This window comes from Dermochelys coriacea, chromosome 5 (genome assembly GCF_009764565.3).
Source record: "Dermochelys coriacea isolate rDerCor1 chromosome 5, rDerCor1.pri.v4, whole genome shotgun sequence".
Lineage (NCBI taxonomy): Eukaryota > Metazoa > Chordata > Testudines > Dermochelyidae > Dermochelys > Dermochelys coriacea.
In genome coordinates this window covers 89,474,244-89,495,752 of record NC_050072.1, presented here as the reverse complement: position 1 = coordinate 89,495,752, position 21,509 = coordinate 89,474,244, and the positions used below count along the sequence as shown (strand labels likewise).

Below are 21,509 nucleotides of genomic sequence, written 5' to 3'. Positions count from 1 at the left end.
GCCAGGAGCTGTTTTCAAGCCAGGAGGAAGGTAGCCAGTTGCAGCGGATGCTGCTTGTGGAAGAACAAACAGCAGAGGAGGTGGCTGGTAAGCGGCTTTTATTTTAGAAGATAGTTGTTTGGTGCAGACTCTTGGGGCAAGGAGGGTTGCATAAAGAAGGGTTAGGGCTGTGTGCATGCCTAGATGCGGAATAGGGGGCGTTGAAGTGCTCCCTCACATTGCGGTAATTGGCCTCTGATCTTATCAAAGGTCTCATGCAGAAGCTGGGCAACCCGCTTGCACAGGTTCCTTGGCAGAGCTACTGTGCTCCTTGTCCCAGTAAGGCTAACATGTCCGCACCACTGTGCCATGAGGGACAGGGGGACCATTGCTGCACACAGGCTAGTGGCATAAGGACCAGGGTAGAAGCCGCATTGTAATAGAAGACCCTCCCTTGCTTCCCAGGTCATCCTCAGCAGCGAGATATCTTCCAGGACTAACTCACCCTGTGGAAAATGTGGGGACAGTCTTCAGTATAGGACCTCCTGCAGCTGTTGGCTCTCCCCAAGGCACAGAACCCCAGAGGACAGTATGGCCCTGAAACAATCAGTCCGCCTTGACACTGTGCTGACTCACCATTTCGGGGCTCTTGTGGGTTATGTGCACTCGCTTTGGGATGGGCACTTTCTGCTATTATGTGTACTGTGCTTGTCTTAAGTTCAGCCGAATCATTGCTCTATCTAGTGCGAATAATGCTGCCTCTGTTAAGTGTTGTATTTTGGCTTTACAGATGCAACCTTGAGCTCCCAGCTGTCCTTGTTATCAACAGCCGAAAGGCTGGAAAGAATCAGGAAGCAGCTGCAAAAAACCAAGGAGGACCTTCTGCATGAAGTTACTGAAAATCAAAAAGTACACAAGTGGTGGGACTCCAAAAGGAGGCTCCACCAGCAGAATGCAGATTGCTGGCACCAAAGCACTGAGTGGCTCCTAAGCATTATGGAGCACCAAACGGACTCGCTGCAGGCACTCGTAGTACTGCAGACGGAGCAGATCCGTGCCCTTGTGTCCATGCAGCCCTTGTCCCAAAACTCTTTTCCTTGTGCCCCTAAGTCACCATCAACTCACTTCCCCCAACATCTGGTTTCTTACCACTACCTGTAGCTTCACCACCCAGCCCTGCAAACTACAACCCTTACTCACTGCACTCAACCCCCATCACCATGCATTTTAGCTAGCCTGAAGTGCAGCATTCATTGCATGGCATTCCAGACAGGAAGGCTGAATATGATAACAGGACATATGCAAATCTGTGATTGTCCTGTTCCCCACCCCATCCCCTTCCCTTCTCCCACATAGCACACATCTATCATGCCATGTGTGTTTCCCCAGCAGTTGTTTCTTTTCAATAAATGAAGTTTTTGGCTTTGCAAACATTCTTTATTGCATTAAGAAAAGATACTGTAGCCCAGGAAAGCAACAGGCACTGCAAGTCAGTGCAACATACATAGCAAACACAGATGCCTTCTAGCATTGGAACTACTGCACTTCGCTCCCGTGCAGGGCACCAAACATTACTGGTGGCTTTCAGCATCAAATTGTTCCCTCAAGGCATCCCTAATCCTTACAGCTTCCCATACACAGCGCTAGTGGCCCTTTAAACGGCCTAAAGCACACTCAACAGTCATTTTGCACTGACTCAGCCTGTTGTTGAACCGCTCCTTGCTGCTGACAAGGCTCCCTTTGTATGGTTTCATGAGCCATGGTATTAAAGGGTAAGCGGTGTCTCCAATGATCACAATGGGCATTTTGACTTCCCCTATGGTGATCTTTTGGTCCCAGCTTGCAGCTTCCTGAACAGGCCCGTTTTCTGAAAGATGCGTGCATCATGCACCTTTCTGGACCAGCCTGCATTAATGTCCATGAAATGCCCATGGTGATCCACAAGTCCCTGAAGAACTATTGAGAAATAACTCTTCCAATTTATGTACATGGAGGCTAGGTGGTCTGGTGCCAGAATTGGAATATGCATCCCATCTATGGCCTCTCCACAGTTAGGGAAACCCATTTGTGCAAAGCCAGCCACAATGTCACGCACGTTGCCCAGAGTCATGGTTCTTCTGAGCAGGATGCAATTAATGGCCCTGCAAACTTGCATCAACACGATTCCAATGGCTGACTTTCCTACTCTGAACTTGTTAGCGACTGATTGGTAGCTGTCTGGAGTTCTCAGCTTCCAGATTGCAATAGCCACATACTTCTCCACCGGCAGGGCAGCTCTCAATCTTGTGTCCTTGCGCCCTCAGCACATAGTCCCATGAAAGTCCTTGTCCGAAAGTTCTGCAGCCACTGCTCGTCATCCCAGACTTGCATGACGATGTGATCCCACTATTCACTGCTTGTTTCCCGAGCCCCAAAGTGGCAGTCTACTGTGGTGAGCATGTCCGTGAATGCCACAAGCAATCTCGTGTTTTATGCGTTATGTGAGTCGACAACATCATTGGACTTCTCACTGTCACTTTGTAGCTTAAGGAGTAACTCGACTTCAATTTGTGACATGCTGGTGAGACCCATCAGCATATTCCTCACAAGTTCGGGATCCATTCCAGCAGACTGAAAGGGAAGACAGAGCACGCAGTACAAAAACCATTGAAAGATGGCGCCAGATGTGGATGGAAGCACAGGGATTGCTGGGATGTGAAACAATGCATCATGGGACATTGGGATAGGACCCAGGATGCCCTACACTCCCCACCCCCTTCCCACAAGCCACAGCGCCAGAATGGGAAGAGGTGCTCTGTGGGATAGCTGCCCATAATACAGGGCTCCCAATGCTGCTGCAAGTGCCGCAAATGTGGCCTTGCCACTGCGCTTGCAGCTGACAGTGGGAACACGCGGCAGCGCTTTCCCTGCTGCGGTCTCAGAGGGCTGGTTTAACTCCTGGCATTCTACATCTGCAGTGTAGCCATGCCCTGAGGCAGCCTGGATATTCATAAACTCTGATTTGAAGACATAACCTTAGCGATGTTAAATGTTTGCCTGCAACTTATTTTGAATCTTGTACTTGAGGTCTTTCTGAACCACTCAGTTCTTTCTGCTTTTCTCCTTTCCTTGATGCAAATTTTATTGAAAACTCACTCTGTGTAAATTGGATTTTAACATATCTTTGGAATTTTGTCAAAGGGGCCATAAAGCTACGAAGAATGTCTATCCATATTTGATTCTTTTCATGCTATCTAAATAGATCAGTGGACAGTGAATTATTATTTTACTAATTTCTGTAGCGCTGTTGCTCTGCCAGTTGAATAAAATATTCATGTCCTGCTCTGTAGTCTGAAGGCTACTACATTTGGGCTGTGATAGACACCAAGAGGGAAAGAATTTCAAAGATCAAGGCCGTCAGCTGAAAAAGTCCTGCCAGTTGACATGAAAGGCCTGAGTCTTCTTTCACATAAAAGTGTAAATCAGGAGTAACTGTAGAATGCACAGGCTTTTTCACTGGTGTAAACAAGATTAGAACTAGTGTCAAAGTATTCTAACGTAGGTTCTGGCAGCAAATGTTTCCCAGCCAATCTTAAGAGGCTGGGAGATAACTGCACCCCAAATCATTCAGGGCTTAAAAATCAGCACCTTGAAACCAACTGAACCAGTGTATATAAGTGCTAGATGTTCATGTTTGCTATGATCAAGCTGGTGGTCACAATTTGTGTTCTGCACTGATTGGATCTCCCAGGTGGACTTCAGCAGTAGCTCTACAGTCCATAATGGTAGTCATGGATAAAGGTAACAAAGGTGTGGATGATGGTTGCCTGGATAGTCAGAGATGGTGAAAGGCATCATGTCCAAATAGCTAGTGCATTTAATTAAAATTCGTAGTATGTTGTGGTTTCAGAACATTTAATCTGCCTTACCCGTGAAGTAGGTAAGTATTGTAACAGCAAGATCTGCAAGCTTGGTGCTAATGTGCGCCTCATTTGAAGGTGTCACAAGATGATGCTGTTAGAACAGTTTGGCTTTGGATCAGAGAAAAGTAACAACTGGTATTTTCAATGGAACAATTCCATGTGGGTATGCTGCTCTCAATTGATATTGGAAGGTCTGGCAATTGTATCATGACTTGTGGTATTTGGTACTTTTGTTTCCCTCCTTAAATACCCAGCTCTGGAGTCTAGCGATTTTATGAGAATCTCAGCTTTCATTTAAAAATAAGGCACAAGTGTGAGGATCTGAAACCTGGGTCTGCTGCTGGCTGCCATGTCCACACTGCAACCTGACTACTCAGGCAAAGTGGGAAACTGCAGCCTATAAGCCCTATGGGTTCAAGCACCACTGGATGTCCCACCCAGGGAGATTTTTGACTACTGGAGCAAACTGTATTCCTAGATTGGCCCAGGCATACTATTTAAGGCCTAGGAAAAACACCTGCAGGGTGTCTGTACAACTAGGTGGATCCCTGGTTGTTTATGGCAAACAGACCTTGCGAAGCAGTCCTGATACTTGAGCAGGAGACTAAGGGTCAGGAGCAAGCCCATCTCCTGCTGCCTCCCGGCCTTGGTTCCTGAACCCCTGCTCCACTCCTGCCTCAGTTCCACTAACCCTAATTTGGCTGGCTTACGTGGCTTTGACCTAGTACAGTTAATCAAGCTCAATTCTGAGCTGATCTGACAGTGTGCGACACTGGTACAGACTGCTGCTTCTGGCCTTCAACCGCTAGGCTGGATTCGGAGTCGGACCATGTTCTTGAGTCCCCTCCAATCCAGGACCCATGCTTAACTTGTGCCCGTGTAGCTGGGGCCATGACAATAAGGGCCAGATAAGCACCTTGAGACTTTCAATGTGCCTAGTAAAAATCTGGCCCTAAGCTTCTAGCCTTTACGGTTGCAGGAAAAGCCTGAAAATGTGACCCAAAGGCACCTTAAACTCAAAAACCAGAAAGCTAATATAAAGCTCCCAATGTTTTTTAAATCTGTTTGGCTTTTTTTTAAAAAAAACCCACGCATCTCATGATTTTCTGGGGGGCCTGGCTCATGACTTTGAATGTGTAGAGGTGAGCAATACTGCACAATGGTTTGGGGGTTAATTTCTTATCTCTCTGTTTAAAATTTTGTATAACTCAAGCAAAAGAGAACCGGAGAGCAATTTTAATATGGAAGACATGGCACAAACCAGAGCACTTTTAAACATTTAGTCAGACTCATAATCTCAGATGCCCTTTTTTTGTACAGAGAAGGGTATAAAATAATGGTTCAAAACTTTTCTTTTTTGGCACTCCTTTTTGGATAGGCTTCCTTGTGTCTCATCCTGTGCATCCTAGTGTTATGTCCTGCCACAGTCATTCGCACTCTCCTCTCTTTTGTTTTTGTTTCAGTCAGTTTGCTCTCTTATGCCTCACCTGCATATTCCCTCTCTCACCATAAGATTGCATACTGCAAGGACACACCCAGGAGGGCTACCCAGGACTGAGCTGAATGCCATGAGAACAGAGAAGAGAAGCTTGGGCTAATGTGCCACTGGTCTCTGCCAGCCCTACATTTTTATGATTCCATACCACTCTCTCCAGGAAGCTGTTTCTCTCAGAACACGGTGTACCTTACACAGAAGATTTGCTCTAAAATAACTTCCCCCCCCACACCTATATTTATATCATAGCTAAAAGCATGCTGTACATCTCTCCCCCCCCCCCCCCGGCCCAGGACTAAATTTTATCAATCAGCTTTTTGTCTTATTCTTCTGGTAAAATGGTATACCTTTCCTTATTTCTCTTTTGAATATTACATTCCAAACAAGTTGCCTGTGCAGATACCTCCAAACTTGTACCAGGAGAAAGAAAGTGTATCTTGCCTTTGACAGGTTTCCTATTTTCCAGTTCCAAAGCCAGTTATTCCCCATTTTGTAGTTGTGCATCTGATTTTTTTTCCTTCTTCAGTGTAGTACTTTGCACTTGTTTGTTGAGTTTCATCTTGCTGATTTGAGATCATTTCTCTAACTTGTTAAGTTTGTCTTAAATTCTAATCATATCCTCTAAAGTGCTTGCAACCCTTCTGAGCTTGTGTCATCCTCAATTTTTATCTAAGTCTTTAATGAAAAATATGGACTAGTTCTGGACCCAGCACTGATCCACCTTATAGAGGATCCATTGAGACCATATTTCCCTTGTATGCATACTTCCTTTTTCTACTATATTCCATTCATTTAAGACAGTAAATTGCCTAAACTTGGGTATTTGGCCGCATGAACATTTTTAATATTGAACCACAAGTGTAATCAAAATCAATTGGCTGGGCTTTTAGCAATAGTACCATTGAAAATCAAGCAGAATTTGGCCTTAATATTGGAGCTGGATGTAAAACAAGATTTTTGTTTCATGAAAATATCAAGATTTCAACATTTCTATGTTTAGGATGTGGAACAAAACCAAGACTTTTTCCAAAAATTTTCACAGACAAGTGAAGCTCCCAGAAGAGCCAGTAGCCTGGTATTCAGGGCGCTCATCTGAGATATGGGAGACCCAGGTTTAAGTCTTTGGTCTGAATCAGGTAGGGACTTAAGCCTGGGTCTTGCACATCACATGTGAGTGCCCTAACCACTGGGGTTGGGAGTTTCTTTCAGACCAGTATTCCATCCTGGGCCATCAGAACTGGTAACTTTCACCAGAAAAGTTCATTTTTCACAAATCAGCGTTTTCTATATGAAAAAATATTTTGTTGAACAGTTCCCAGCTAGCTGTACTAACACTGTACTTTTCAAAGCTGTCTTACAGGTGAGGTAGCTAGTATATACTCAGATTTTCTAGTAGACAGAGTGTTCATGTGAGCAGGTGTCCTAAGCATATGACATGATTAGTGCAAGATGATTACAGGCACATCATGTCCCTTTTGTCTGCATCTTTATAATCAACAACTCCTGTTCGCCCCTATGATTCTGTGAGATGTAGCCAAAACCTCTAGTAAGGCAAACACTATAGCTAATACAATTGAAGCTGTACTTGGTTGTTTGCATCATTAATCTTTTTTTATTTGTGCTAAATATATTAACCCATCACTGTCAAAATCCATGTCAGGAAGCTGTAGGACATACTAGTATCTAGGCTTGAAATCCTCTTCAAAAGGTGCTTTGGGCTGAAAAAAGTCTGTCTTTTGGGGTGTTCATTATAATGAGGGCAGACTGTTCTTTAGTACATTTTGGAACCAACAAAACGTAATAGTCTCTAGTATCTCATTTCTACACAGTGAAGTATCACATATTCATTACCTCTCGGGTAAGCAGACAGCAAGTGTGAAAAACTGGGACTGAGGTGGGGGATGATAGGCACCTCTATAAGACAAAGCCCCAAAAAATCTGGACTGTCCCTATAAAATTGGGACATCTGATCACCCTAATTACCTCCATCCTGAGCTCCTATTGAACCTTAAAAGCCAAATCAAAACCAAATAAACAAACCAGCTGCAGAGAATTGCTTGACCAAAACCATGCTGCACGGCTTTCATAGAGCTCCAGAGGGGCCTATTCTGGGCTAGAAGTGCTGAAATCCCAGGCCCGTAATTAGGCATAAAACTTTTTCCAAATGTGGTTGCACTCTGTTACTTTGTTGACACACGAATCATTCCATAGGAGTGTCAGCCCCAAAGTACATATTATAGAAGGGTCATTAGTCCTGAGAAAATGGAGTATTTTGTCATCACTCCAGCAGAAGTATGTACATATCATAAATGGAGCCTGAAGGGATTTAGTTCCAGGTTATTAGCTGTTCATTTGAGATGGTGGATAATAACTGCTGCTTCTGATATTATATATTAAGCTGCCCTTGTTGCTGCTGGTTGGGCTAACTTTTTGGTGGTGGTTAGTGTTGTTATAAATAGGACCATCTGAACAAAATCAGCAATCACACGTATTGAATGAAAGCAGAGTATCTATAAAGCTTTGGAGTTCAATTCATAAGTTACTGCTTTATCACTAGATAGGCTCTAATAAAACCACTGCTAAAGCAATACCCAATATTTATAATATAACATGTCAATTGAAGCTTTGCGTGTGTCTCTGTGTGTGTAAAAAGAAAAGGAGTACTTGTGGCACCTTAGAGACTAACAAATTTATTAGAGCATAAGCTTTCGTGAGCTACAGCTCACTTCATCGGATGCATTTGGTGGAAAAAACAGAGGAGAGATTTATATACACACACACAGAGAACATGAAACAATGGGTTTATCATACACACTGTAAGGAGAGTGATCACTTAAGATAAGCCATCACCAACAGCAGGGGGGGGAAGGAGGAAAACCTTTCATGGTGACAAGCAGGTAGGCTAATTCCAGCAGTTAACAAGAATATCAGAGGAACAGTGGGGGGTGGGGTGGGAGGGAGAAATACCATGGGGAAATAGTTTTACTTTGTGTAATGACTCATCCATTCCCAGTCTCTATTCAAGCCTAAGTTAATTGTATCCAGTTTGCAAATTAATTCCAATTCAGCAGTCTCTCGTTGGAGTCTGTTTTTGAAGCTTTTTTGTTGAAGTATAGCCACTCTTAGGTCTGTGATCGAGTGACCAGAGAGATTGAAGTGTTCTCCAACTGGTTTTTGAATGTTATAATTCTTGACGTCTGATTTGTGTCCATTCATTCTTTTACGTAGAGACTGTCCAGTTTGGCCAATGTACATGGCAGAGGGGCATTGCTGGCACATGATGGCATATATCACATTGGTAGATGCGCAGGTGAACGAGCCTCTGATAGTGTGGCTGATGTGATTAGGTCCTATGATGGTATCCCCTGAATAGATATGTGGACAGAGTTGGCAACGGGCTTTGTTGCAAGGATAGGTTCCTGGGTTAGTGGTTCTGTTGTGTGGTGTGTGGAAATCCTGGACGCCCCATCATCTCAGGCATTGGCACCCTAACAGCAGGATTGTCTGGCTATGTAGACTCCCTCCTCAGGCCCTTCGTTACCAGCACTCCCAGCTATCTTCGAGACACCACCGATTTCCTGAGGAAACTACAGTCCATTGGTGATCTTCCTAAAAACACCATCCTAGCCACTATGGATGTAGAAGCCCTCTACACCAACATTCCACACAAAGATGGACTACAAGCCGTCAGGAACAGTATCCCCGATACTGTCACGGCTAACCTGGTGGCAGAACTTTGTGACTTTGTCCTGACCCATAACTATTTCACATTTGGTGACAATGTATACCTTCAAATCAGCGGCACTGCGATGGGTACCCGCATGGCCCCACAGTATGCCAACATTTTTATGGCTGACTTAGAACAACGCTTCCTCAGCTCTCGTCCCCTAATGCCCCTACTCTACTTGCGCTACATTGATGACATCTTCATCATCTGGACCCATGGAAAAGAAGCTCTTGAGGAATTCCACCATGATTTCAACAATTTCCATCCCACCATCAACCTCAGCCTGGACCAGTCCACACAAGAGATCCACTTCCTGGACACTACGGTGCTAATAAGCGATGGTCACATAAACACCACCCTATATCGGAAACCTACTGACCGCTATTCCTACCTACATGCCTCTAGCTTTCATCCAGATCATACCACTCGATCCATTGTCTACAGCCAAGCGCTACGATATAACCGCATTTGCTCCAACCCCTCAGACAGAGACAAACACCTACAAGATCTCTATCATGCATTCCTACAACTACAATACCCACCTGCTGAAGTGAAGAAACAGATTGACAGAGCCAGAAGAGTACCCAGAAGTCACCTACTACAGGACAGGCCCAACAAAGAAAACAACAGAACGCCACTAGCCATCACCTTCAGCCCCCAACTAAAACCTCTCCAACGCATCATCAAGGATCTACAACCTATCCTGAAGGACGAGCCATCGCTCTCTCAGATCTTGGGAGACAGACCAGTCCTTGCTTACAGACAGCCCCCCCAATCTGAAGCAAATACTCACCAGCAACCACACACCACACAACAGAACCACTAACCCAGGAACCTATCCTTGCAACAAAGCCAGTTGCCAACTCTGTCCACATATCTATTCAGGGGATACCATCATAGGACCTAATCACATCAGCCACACTATCAGAGGCTCGTTCACCTGCGCATCTACCAATGTGATATATGCCATCATGTGCCAGCAATGCCCCTCTGCCATGTACATTGGCCAAACTGGACAGTCTCTACGTAAAAGAATGAATGGACACAAATCAGACGTCAAGAATTATAACATTCAAAAACCAGTTGGAGAACACTTCAATCTCTCTGGTCACTCGATCACAGACCTAAGAGTGGCTATACTTCAACAAAAAAGCTTCAAAAACAGACTCCAATGAGAGACTGCTGAATTGGAATTAATTTGTAAACTGGATACAATTAACTTAGGCTTGAATAGAGACTGGGAATGGATGAGTCATTACACAAAGTAAAACTATTTCCCCATGGTATTTCTCCCTCCCACCCCACCCCCCACTGTTCCTCTGATATTCTTGTTAACTGCTGGAATTAGCCTACCTGCTTGTCACCATGAAAGGTTTTCCTCCTTCCCCCCCCTGCTGTTGGTGATGGCTTATCTTAAGTGATCACTCTCCTTACAGTGTGTATGATAAACCCATTGTTTCATGTTCTCTGTGTGTGTGTATATAAATCTCTCCTCTGTTTTTTCCACCAAATGCATCCGATGAAGTGAGCTGTAGCTCACGAAAGCTTATGCTCTAATAAATTTGTTAGTCTCTAAGGTGCCACAAGTACTCCTTTTCTTTTTGCGAATACAGACTAACACAGCTGCTACTCTGAAACCTGTGTGTGTAAAACTGATTGTACATTTTTTCCGCTTACTAGCATTTCTCCCTATATAAAACTGCTGGTACACATAATTGAGAACACAGTACAAAGGGCCAAAATTAATCCCTGCTAGAACTGCACTGAAATTAGCATTACCTTGAAAACATACCAAGGCCTGGTCTACAATGACCTAACTTTGTAATGTAAGCCACCTTGCATCAGCCTAGCGGCTAATATGTCTACACGTACATTTGTTTCCCACTAATGTAAGTGCCCCATTATGGTGATGTTGTAAATACCACCTCACTGAGCAGCATGGAGCCCTAGTTGATATACTGAGGTCAATGCAGCAGAAGGGTAGATACTGCACTACTTCTGTCAACTGTAAGGCCATACCTACTCTCCAAACTTTGGTCCACACAAGTTACGTTGGCATAAAATCTGCCACTCTTGTGCCTAGGAATACTTGACTCCTTGTGTCGGTGCTGCGCATACTCACCAAGAGTGCTTGTGTTGATGCACACTGCAGTGCACTGTGGGCAGGTATCCCAGTGTGCAACCAACTACCATCCAACACACTGTCTTTTGGGAAGTTTTTGGCAATGAATGGCAGAAATGAGGCATGCAAGGGTGCCTGGGAGCAAAGGGTCAACTTGTAGCGTGCAACAGTCTCCATTCCATAATGTCATCTATATTCCTTTAATTCGTGGGGTTTTTTTTTAAATCCCACAAACTCCAGAGGCTCTCCCACTGTCTCCATCTCTGACAGAAGCATGGAGCCTGCACAGCTCTGCAGTAACAAAACCAGTGCACAGAAAAATCGGTGTATTTTAAAAGCAAATACATTAAAAACTTAAATGAATATGGAACAGAACTTAACAGGTGAAAGAACATTCATGTCCATTTTACCTACCCGTACAGCGACCGTGGCTTTCACAAATCTGTGCATGTGAACCTGTGGTTGTCCTCACTCTCCCCCAGGGCGGAGTGGTAGGTGTAGGGATGTGGCCCTTGATACTCCATAGAATGTTGAGGGAGGGTGTAGGGAGGTAACTGTAAGGGAGTTCTCCATGGACTGAAACGGGAACCAAGCCTGTGATTGTTGAACCTGTTGGTCCACAAGAGTGTTCAGCATCTGTGTCTGCTGCCAGACAAGCCCCATTATGTCCTGGTACATCTCCCTCTCCTCTTCCTGCTGGGACTTTCTCCTGTGTACTCTTATCTCCTCTGGCTAGCTTCACATTCCAGATGCTTTGCTCACAGTCTGATGCAGCACTGGCTTATAGGATCTCACTGAACATGTTATCCCAAGAAAACCTCTTTTTTCTTTTTTTCCCCTTATCTGGCTCAGGTGCTCCATAGGTGTGGAGGGGGAACCCCTCAAGACCTCAACAGCAGCAGCTGAAGATAAAACAGAGAAGTACCATTGTCAATATAGTCACCATGGAAATCGAAACTTAAGATTCAGAACTCCCTTCCCTTGCTCCCCTGAAGTTTTAAAGAAGACATGCATATTGACACTTCTGTTTGGGAATGATTGTGTATGGTGCCCCTCGCAGCTCCAGCCATGATGGGTAGGGCATGCCAAGAATGAGGAAAATGAGGAGGGAGCTTCATAAAAATGAGCAATTATGAATATAGGGCAATGGCACTGAATATTAGTACCATCTTCCACAGGCTGGGGCTGTATGCTGCTAGCCTGTGTATTGCAATGGTGCCTGCTGAAGCTAATGTTGCCTGGTGTGGGAAAGTGTCCTATCACAGAGGAAGAAATAAGGCAGCCATCCCTAGAGACGTTTGGGAGCAGATTGCAGAATATCTCCATGAAAGTTTCGTCGAGATCTCTAAGGAGCATTCAAGGGACATCCCTGTATATATAAACTGGTTCACAGCTGAAAAGCAGAATGAAAAGCAAATCACCACCACTACTTCTAGTATGAGTAGATTAATGAAAAAGTCAATAGTTGTATCCTGTTAAATTGGGGGCACCATCAGTAGTACATCATTGTAATGGGAAATAGAATTACACACTTACCTGAAGTTCTTTCCCCTGTATCGGGCTTGCCCTTGCTTGATTGCCAAGACTGACTGAACTGTGGGGAAGTCTCAAACAGGTCCTGGCTCACAGCACAACTAGACCATCTTGCAGGTCCATCCTTCCTTCACCTCCTTGTCCTTGCTGTTTGTACAAGGGGCCTGTGGCTTGAGATCCTCAGAGGTACCCATGATGGAGAATAGGGTGGTGCTCATGTCTCCAAATATGGCATGCACCTCTCTGTATTACGGAAGGCCTGTGTCTCAGCACCAGATCAACTGTTGGCCTCCCTGGCCTTCTGATATGCCTGCTGCAGTTACTCATCTTTCACATGGCACTTTGGCGAGTCCCTGTTGTACCTCTTCTCCTGCATCCCCTGCATCTGCTTGAAGATGTCCATAACTGCCCTTGCACAGCCTCTTGCCCTGCAGGCCCAGGAGATCAATATCTCCTGTCTACTCCAAAGTAGGTGCTTCTGGAGTGTGTAGCCGGCACGGTCAGCTGAGCAGTTGCACACAATGATGGATTGCTGCTAGCTATGCTCCCCAAGCTAGACAATAAGGAAAATGCATCTTAAAAGCTCTTGGGGCTTTAAAGTGCAGGGGGAGACAATGTGGATTCTTCCAGTCTTCATAACCCCTGGACAGTGGAGTTCATAACTGTGACCAGAGTGGTCAGTGTTGGGCATTATGGGACAGGTGATGGAGGACTGTTAGGGTTTGTGTAGGTAACACAGCATTTCGACTTGTGCTGTCGACCTCAGTACATCAACCATGGCTCAAGGCCACTCAGAGAGCTGGGGCTATTGTGTCGCTGTAAAGGGGCACTTATATCTGTGGGAGACATACTTAAGTTTAGATAAATGCACAACTATGTCAATGCCAGGTAGCTTACATCGACCTAACTTTGTAGTGTAGATCAGACCTAAGGTCCTCCAGCATCTGTCCCACGCTAGTTGCAGACACTCTTGTGGACCTGCAGGTTCAACAATCACAGGTTCACTTTCCTTTGCAGTCCATGGAGAAATCCATTACAGCACCTCCCAAAACCCCCTTAACATTCTACATGGTATCAAGGGCCACATCCCTACCCCATCACTCCACCCTGGGGACATTAAGGACAACTATAGCTTCACATACATGGATGTGTGAAAACCACGATTGCTCTTTGTGTAGGTAAAATAGATATGAATGCTCTTCCCCGTAAGTTCTATTCCATTCATTTAAGTTTTTAATGTATTTGCTTTTAAATTGCACAGGATTTTCTGTGCTGTGGTTTTGTTACTACAGAGCTGTGCAGGCTCCACGCTTCTGTCCAAGATGGTGACAATGAGGAGAGCCTCCTGGGTTCATGGTGATTTTTTTTTTAAGATGCAAGAATTATGGGATATAGTTGATATTATGGGATAGAGACAGTTGCATGCTGGCAAGTTAACCCCTTGTTCCCAGTCAACCTTGCGTGACTCATTTCTGCCCCACCGTGCATTGCCAAAAGTTTCTGAATAGACGCTGTGCTGGATGGTGGCAGGTTCCACACTGGGATATCTACCCATAGTGCACTACAGTGTGCATCATCACAAGCACTCTTTGTGAGTTTGCGTAGTGCTGATGCAAGAAGCCAAGTAAGCATGCGTACAAGTGATATACTAACTGCAGTGTCTGGAGTGCAGACATGACTTAAGATTCAGAAGTCACTAGAGCAACTGCAGGTCCTTTCCCAAAAGATTATGTTCAGAAGTTGCAAGTGATCACTCCACAGGTGATATTGTTCTCTTAGCTAGGTACAGATGCAAACTTTGTACCCAAAAACTCTAAGCACAATCCACAGTTTAACTAGAATGGGATTTCAGACAAAAATAAAATGTTAATAAAATTGTGTAGAAAACCTGTTTCTTTAGCATTAAGGTATGTTTAAAGGAGCCTGTCAGGTTAAACATGACCTGTTGGGGTTTTTTATTTTAATTAAAAAAATCTTCCTATATTTACAGATATTCAAACTAAATGAATTTTGAAAACTTATTTTTCACTACTGAACTTAAGGAGTTTCTTTTACTTTGTTTTTTGCATTGTTCTCAAGGATAATAGAATGGACTATCAGTTACATTCTGGCCAGGTTCTAATTAATTTCACATTCAGGTTCTCATATCTTAGTACAGGGTCTCAGTGGTTGAGTTGTAAACACAACAGGAGAGAAATTTAGCTTTTTCTTTCTTTCTTTCTTTCTTTCTTTCTTTCTTTCTTTCTTTCTTTCTTTCTTTCTTTCTTTCTTTCTTTCTTTCTTTCTTTCTTTCTTTCTTTTAAGTTTCCACTGTGTGTGGGTGTGTGTATATGAGAGAGGGAGAATTAATAGTAAAGTGAGTTTTTACAGATTTTGTATTTTTGGGTGAAATTTAACAGTGTTCCTTCAAAGACCTACTGATGCCTCTTAGAAAAACACTTTAGAGATACAAATTGAGTGAGATAATATCTTTACTGGATCTTTATTTCTTGAGAGTTCATCTGCTCCTGCTACTAATTCTTCCTTTGAAGCTATAATTCTCTGATACTACAATGAACTGCTTTGGAAAATGATTATCATGGGCCTGATCTTGCAAACACATCTTAAAGTAATGCTTACTGCCAGGAGTTTTCCTGCTGAAGTCAATGTCTGGTAGTAAGTACTTTTAGTTTATGTCTACACTAGCGCGGTAAGTCGACATAAGCTTCGCAATTCCAGCTACGTGAATAACATAGCTGGAGTTGACATAGCTTAGGCTGACTTACCGCTGGGTCAACAGGAGACACTCTCCTGTTGACTTACCTTACTCTTCTTGTTTGAGGTAGAGTACTGGGGTCGACTGGAGAGCGATCTGCGGTCGATTTGGCGGGTCTTCACTAGACCTGCTAAATTGACCCTGGTGCATCGATCCCCAGAGCATCAATTTGGGGGTTAGTGTAGACATAGCTTAAGGATAAGGCCTATAGTCAATAAAAGTATGTCTACAGTGCAATTAGACATCTGTGACTGGCCCTTAGCTGACTCAGGCTAAGGCTCTGGTAAAAGGCTGTCTAATTGTAGTAGGCATTTGGGCTTGGGCTGGAGCTTGGGCTCTAGGACCCTGAGAGATGGGAGGATCCCAGAGTCAGGCTGCAGCCTGAGCCCTGGCTGGCTGCGGGTGTTTAACTGCAGTGCAGATGTATCCTAACAGAACGTAGGAATTTCAAGTGAGAAATAGTATGTCATGTAGATGCCCTTAATTATAGGCATAGCATATAACTAATGGAAAATCCTTTAGGCTCAGATTACACATGTTGTATAATCTGTGTTTTTGTGTTTTGTTGGGTTTTTTTGAGAGTGAGATGAGTGAGACACAATTTTTTGGATGGTCCATTCCAGCTGGAATTGTTTTGACTAATTTTTCACAAAAACTATGCTTGCTGCTTTCAAAGATGTTTGCTAATAATTGCAAAGCAGAGGGCACGATCTAAAGTGCTGGTATAACATTTTGCCTTGGGTTTTGTCCATAGCCGAGTCCATTATGTAAAGCTACATCTGGTTCCTAAATTTAATAATTTCTAGCACTTGATTCTTTTCTCAGACTGGCCCTTATGTATAGTAGCACCAAAAAAGTGGCAGAACATATGTATTTGGTGGCTAAAAGTAGCTGCTGCTCAATCCTGTAGGGTTGCTAAGATACTGCTGTCTTGTAAAATGTGTTGGGACAGATAAGTGCCTCTAATGCATGTACACTCAGATTCTCCAAAGGACTGCATTTTGACTAGAAGTGGGAGGATTTTAGCTTTTCATGCCAGCTATGTGCATACTCTCCTGCAATGAATGTATCATGAGCACATTTCACAAGTGAAATACATTCTGTATACTTGCTGGCATAAACAATGCTCATGAGACTCCTTGGATATGTAATCAATATGATGCTATCTGCTTGCAACAGAAATGATTTTACACATCCCTCAGCCCACTCAGAGATCCAAATGGAAACTCTAGTGCTCAGGGGCATCATGTGGGTCTCCAGGACTCTCTAGAGAGTGCTGAATTCCTAAACGAATGTGCGGATTGCTCTCATTCATTTAGTCTTTTCAGCTGCCTCACATAATGTTACTATTAACTTTCTAAGCAACCAGATATAATTCAATAAAACTCCTAGTGTACATTAGAAATATTTTCATTAAGAAATTTAATAGAAAAGAATCAGTTGACCTTATATAAACACAAAGGGCCTGATTCTCCTCTCACACCAAATATAAGATGCAAATAACCCCTATTAATGTTAGTGAACTGCAACATTATAAAAATGTGAGTGGCCAGTCAGGACAGAGGGCTGTAGAAAGGGAATCCTACTCTCATAGATTATCAGATCTCACCTCCTATAGACATCCATAGCAGCTTAGTGGAAGGGTGGCTGGAATTTGTTTTTTGTGTGTAAATGGGTGCAGGTTCAAATCCTGTTTAATTTGCCATACGAGAGGAAAGTTGTCTTAAATTGATGGTGATGAAGTCAGTATAAGAATTTATACAGAATGGAATAGGAAGCCCTCAGGAAGTTATTTTGTTTAAATCAAAACACAGAACTGAGTTCCTAATAATTTACACAAGTAATAGAGAATTGCCAGAGTGGCTACAGAAATATTCTTGTGCATCATTAATTCATTTTCCACTACATTTCATTTAGCCTATCCCTTTTTTTAAAAAAAAAGAAAGGAAATGCAACAAGTATTTGGGTTAAATGAGCACACAAGGAGGAGACTTATATTGCACAGTTAAAAGCAACTACACCTTTATTATAACTCAGCATATTGATGATTTTTAAGTTCATAGTCTGCTGAAAAGCATGCAATCACAGTACATATCAGTTGGGATGGGCCCAAAAGAGGGCCTTGTACTTTGTGGAGTGCATTACCCTTGTAAAAAAGTTGGTGCAAGTCACTACTAGAGCTGGTCAAAAAATTTCTGACAGAACATTTTCCTTCTGAAAATGTACCTTTTGTCAAAAGAGAAACTGTCTGCCGGAATGTATTGTTTTTGTCGAAATTTGGTTTAAAAAAATGAAAAATGTGTTTCAAAATGGGACATTTGGGGAGTTTTGTTTCAAAATGACTTTATTTGAAATTTATTTTATTTTATAGTCTAAATTATGAGATAAAAAGCCAAAATCTGAATGACATGTTAGACTTTTATCAAACCTGAATGCTTCGATTAACCCCAAACAATATTTTTCAAAAATGTTGTTTTGTGGGAAAGTTTGAAAAAATTGCTTTAGTTCCAATTCAGAACAAAAACAAATTTCATGATGTCCATTTCCCATGGAATAGATATTCCAGGTTTTGACCAGCTGTAGTCATTAACATGCTGGTTTTGGTAACATTTACATTCTGTTAGTTCTGATGTAAATGACTACACAGGGTGCAAGGTTAAGGAGAATAAGGCTCGGCTTTGCTATAGAAGTAACTCTTTGCATTTGTGCACTGTTTTCCAGCAAGTGGCAGTCAATACAGTGAATTGAAATGATTAATAGATTACTTGTGGCACCTTCGAGACTAACAAATTTATTAGAGCATAAGCTTTCGTGAGCTACAGCTCACTTCATCGGATGCATTTGGTGGAATGCATTTGGTGGAGATTTATATACACATACACAGAGAACATGAAACAATGGGTTTATCATACACACTGTAAGGAGAGTGATCACTTAAGATAAGCCATCACCAACATCATCATCTCTCCTCTGTTTTTTCCACCAAATGCATCCGATGAAGTGAGCTGTAGCTCACGAAAGCTTATGCTCTAATAAATTTGTTAGTCTCTAAGGTGCCACAAGTACTCCTTTTCTTTTTGCGAATACAGACTAACACGGCTGCTACTCTGAAACCTGTGATTAATAGATTGTTATGCACAAGAAGTAATCCAAGAATTGCCAAAGTGTCAGAGTGGCTACAGAAATATTCTTATGCATCATTAATCCATATTTCACTACCTTTCATCTGTCCTATTTTTTCTTTTTAAAGAAAATGCAGCAAGTGTTTGCGTTATCTCAGATTGGTGAGTGATACGCTGTGGAGCATGAATACTGTGATACATTGCATTGTTGCCTCTGCTTCAAACTTCAATTTCTTTACTCTCCTACCCAGACATTCCTGATGCTAATTCATAACCTTGTTCTTATCTAACTCACACCAAGGCCAAAATCCTTTATTCCCTTGACTTAAAAATGAAGATTTGGAAAATCACCTGTATTTTGACCAAAAGTGCTCATTCTTTTTTTCCTGATTCCATTTTTTTTGCTACTTCTAACCTGCTGACACAGTAATTCTTATCTCACTTCACAGGCGGCTCATCAAAGCAGACAGAACAGCATGTATCTACATTAAGTCAGGCACAGTATGCTTGATCTCGGTAAGTGGAAATGTGCAAACTGCTCAAGTTAACTTCACCCCCAGGCATCTGAATGTATTAAACCCATTAAATAAGTGATCTTCTTTCCTATGTGTGTTTATGTCGCACTTCAAAATGCAAAGCTAAGTCCTTCTGCATCAAAATGATATATCATGTAGAACTGATGATACTTGGCAATCATGTACTATAGTCTTGCATCTTCATTGTAATACTTATTGAAATTCTACAGGGTTTTACTATTACCTACAGTAGCTTTTGGAGCAGGCTGAGCTCTTGAGAAACAATGGACCTGATTCTGATCTCTCACCAGTTTAGTGGAGTTACTTGTGGTTAACAATGGTATACATGAAATCAGAATCAGGACCAATACTTCCTATCTTCCAACAAGAAAAGGAGTACTTGTGGCACCTTAGAGACTAACAAATTTATTTGAGCATAAGCTTTCGTGAGCTACAGCTCACTTCATCGGATTCATTCAGTGAATGCATTGGATGAAGTGAGCTGTAGAATGCATCCGATGAAGTGAGCTGTAGCTCACGAAAGCTTATGCTCAAATAAATTTGTTAGTCTCTAAAGTGCCACAAGTACTCCTTTTCTTTTTGCGAATACAGACTAACATGGCTGCTACTCTGAAACCTATCTTCCAATAGTAACTTTATGCAGCTGTTTTATCTATTGGCTGAAATGTTTCAACTGATAATAGGGACATCTGTGCTTCCTGCTCTCCACAGGACTTTTGTAGCATTTTTATTCGGCCTTCCAGCTTCTGGGTCCATTCATGTCGGAGTCTGGGAACAAGGAACAAACACTCTTATCAGTAAGCGTTGAGCCAAATTTTTCAAATGTATCTAGATCTTTTTAGTGATATCAAAGCTTTCTCCTCTCTTTCATCACCAAGGCTCTTGCCTTAGATTTATTTACCATGTAGGCATTTCTCTGGCTTTCTAGTTTAGGAACACAGAGCATGGTGATGGCAATGATGGTATCACTCAACAGTGGGTGACATTCCTGGATTCCTAATGAGTCAAACAACTGCTGAAGTACTCTCATTAGTATGAAATGCTCTTCCTTCTCCTCTGGGGCATTCTCAAGGCCACACAGAAATACTCTTTCTGGTAAGGTCACGCGATATGCAAATTTAAAGTTGCACTGAGAAAACATAATTTACCATGCTGCACTGGAGAAGAAAAAAGAACCATGGAAAGGCCTATGTATATCATTCTGTAATTGTGATGTTACTTTGTGTCCTGAACCTTTAAACGTAATCAAATCCTTTTTCTTCATTGTCATCAAACCTTATATGTATATAATGAAGGGAATGATGTCATGAGGGAGAGAAGCCACAGAGTTTTAAGGTTCAGTATGGTGTAGAGGGAAGGAAATGTCATAAGGACCACTGCAAGTTATCTATTGCCATTGTAGTTTTCCAGTGGAATGATGGGTATCAAACACTTGACAAAGATAATACTATGGGATCAAATGTCACATCATGAAGCTAAAGATAGCACTGGATATTTTTTGCAAATTACATTTGATGTATCAATAAGGACAGCAGCTAGCAATTTTATTTCAGAATTACCCAGCAGTAAAGGTTGTGGATATTTTACACAGTTACTTATATTAATTTGGTTTCCAGTTTTGACTGCAAATGATGGTTTAACCTTTTCAGATTGATCTGTCCTACACTGACATTGGCATTCTCAAGTAAGCATATTCAGGTTCTCAGAAATCAGTGTAATTAGCCAAAAAATTTGTCATTCAAAACACAGTATTTTCCTTGCTGTTCCTTGTTAACTACTGTCCCAAGGAACAGAGAGAACACTCATCTTCAGTTAAAGCTGCTGATGCTTCCAGGATATCAGCTATGGTAGTCAGCAACCCTGCAGATTTTGCAATATCAATGTACATAGCCTCCTGAAGCTAACTTTGTGTGAATTAGAACAGTTTATGAACAGCTCAGGCACTGGTCAAGCTTATCTTGAATGGGACCTGCTTGGTTCTATTTTGATGCAGCCAGAATTGCTCTGGAACACTCAGCAAATAAAATATCTTTTTTGTGCACCTTATTCTTTATACAAAATTCACTTTTAAAAAACTCAAATGAAGAAAAAAACCCATGTCATTTCCACACAAATAGCATGATTTGTGATTGCCGTGGGAGCTGTTTCATTCTGCATGGCCCCCTTTTTGTGGAACTGTAACCCTGTAGATTTTTAGTCATTTGAGGGATGCTGTATGTCTAACTGCTTATAATAAGTTTCTCACTTTGTCAACAACCTGATTATCTTACACCAGGACAGTTATCTAGTAGTTAAAAGGACATTGGGAGCAAGGCTTCTGAGTTTCTCTACTTCTAGC

The 21,509-nt window shown here is 42.4% G+C and overlaps 1 long non-coding RNA gene across 1 annotated transcript; it reads right to left on the bottom strand.

The window, feature by feature from the left end:
* Positions 1–3,289: 3,289 nt before the first annotated feature.
* LOC122460390 lies at positions 3,290–19,621 on the bottom strand. Its single transcript, XR_006281666.1, has 3 exons — positions 19,322–19,621; positions 6,363–6,366; positions 3,290–3,300 (listed from the first exon to the last, which is right to left on the bottom strand). It is a non-coding gene; the product is annotated as an uncharacterized LOC122460390 (long non-coding RNA).
* Between the last annotated feature and the right edge of the window lie 1,888 nt (positions 19,622–21,509).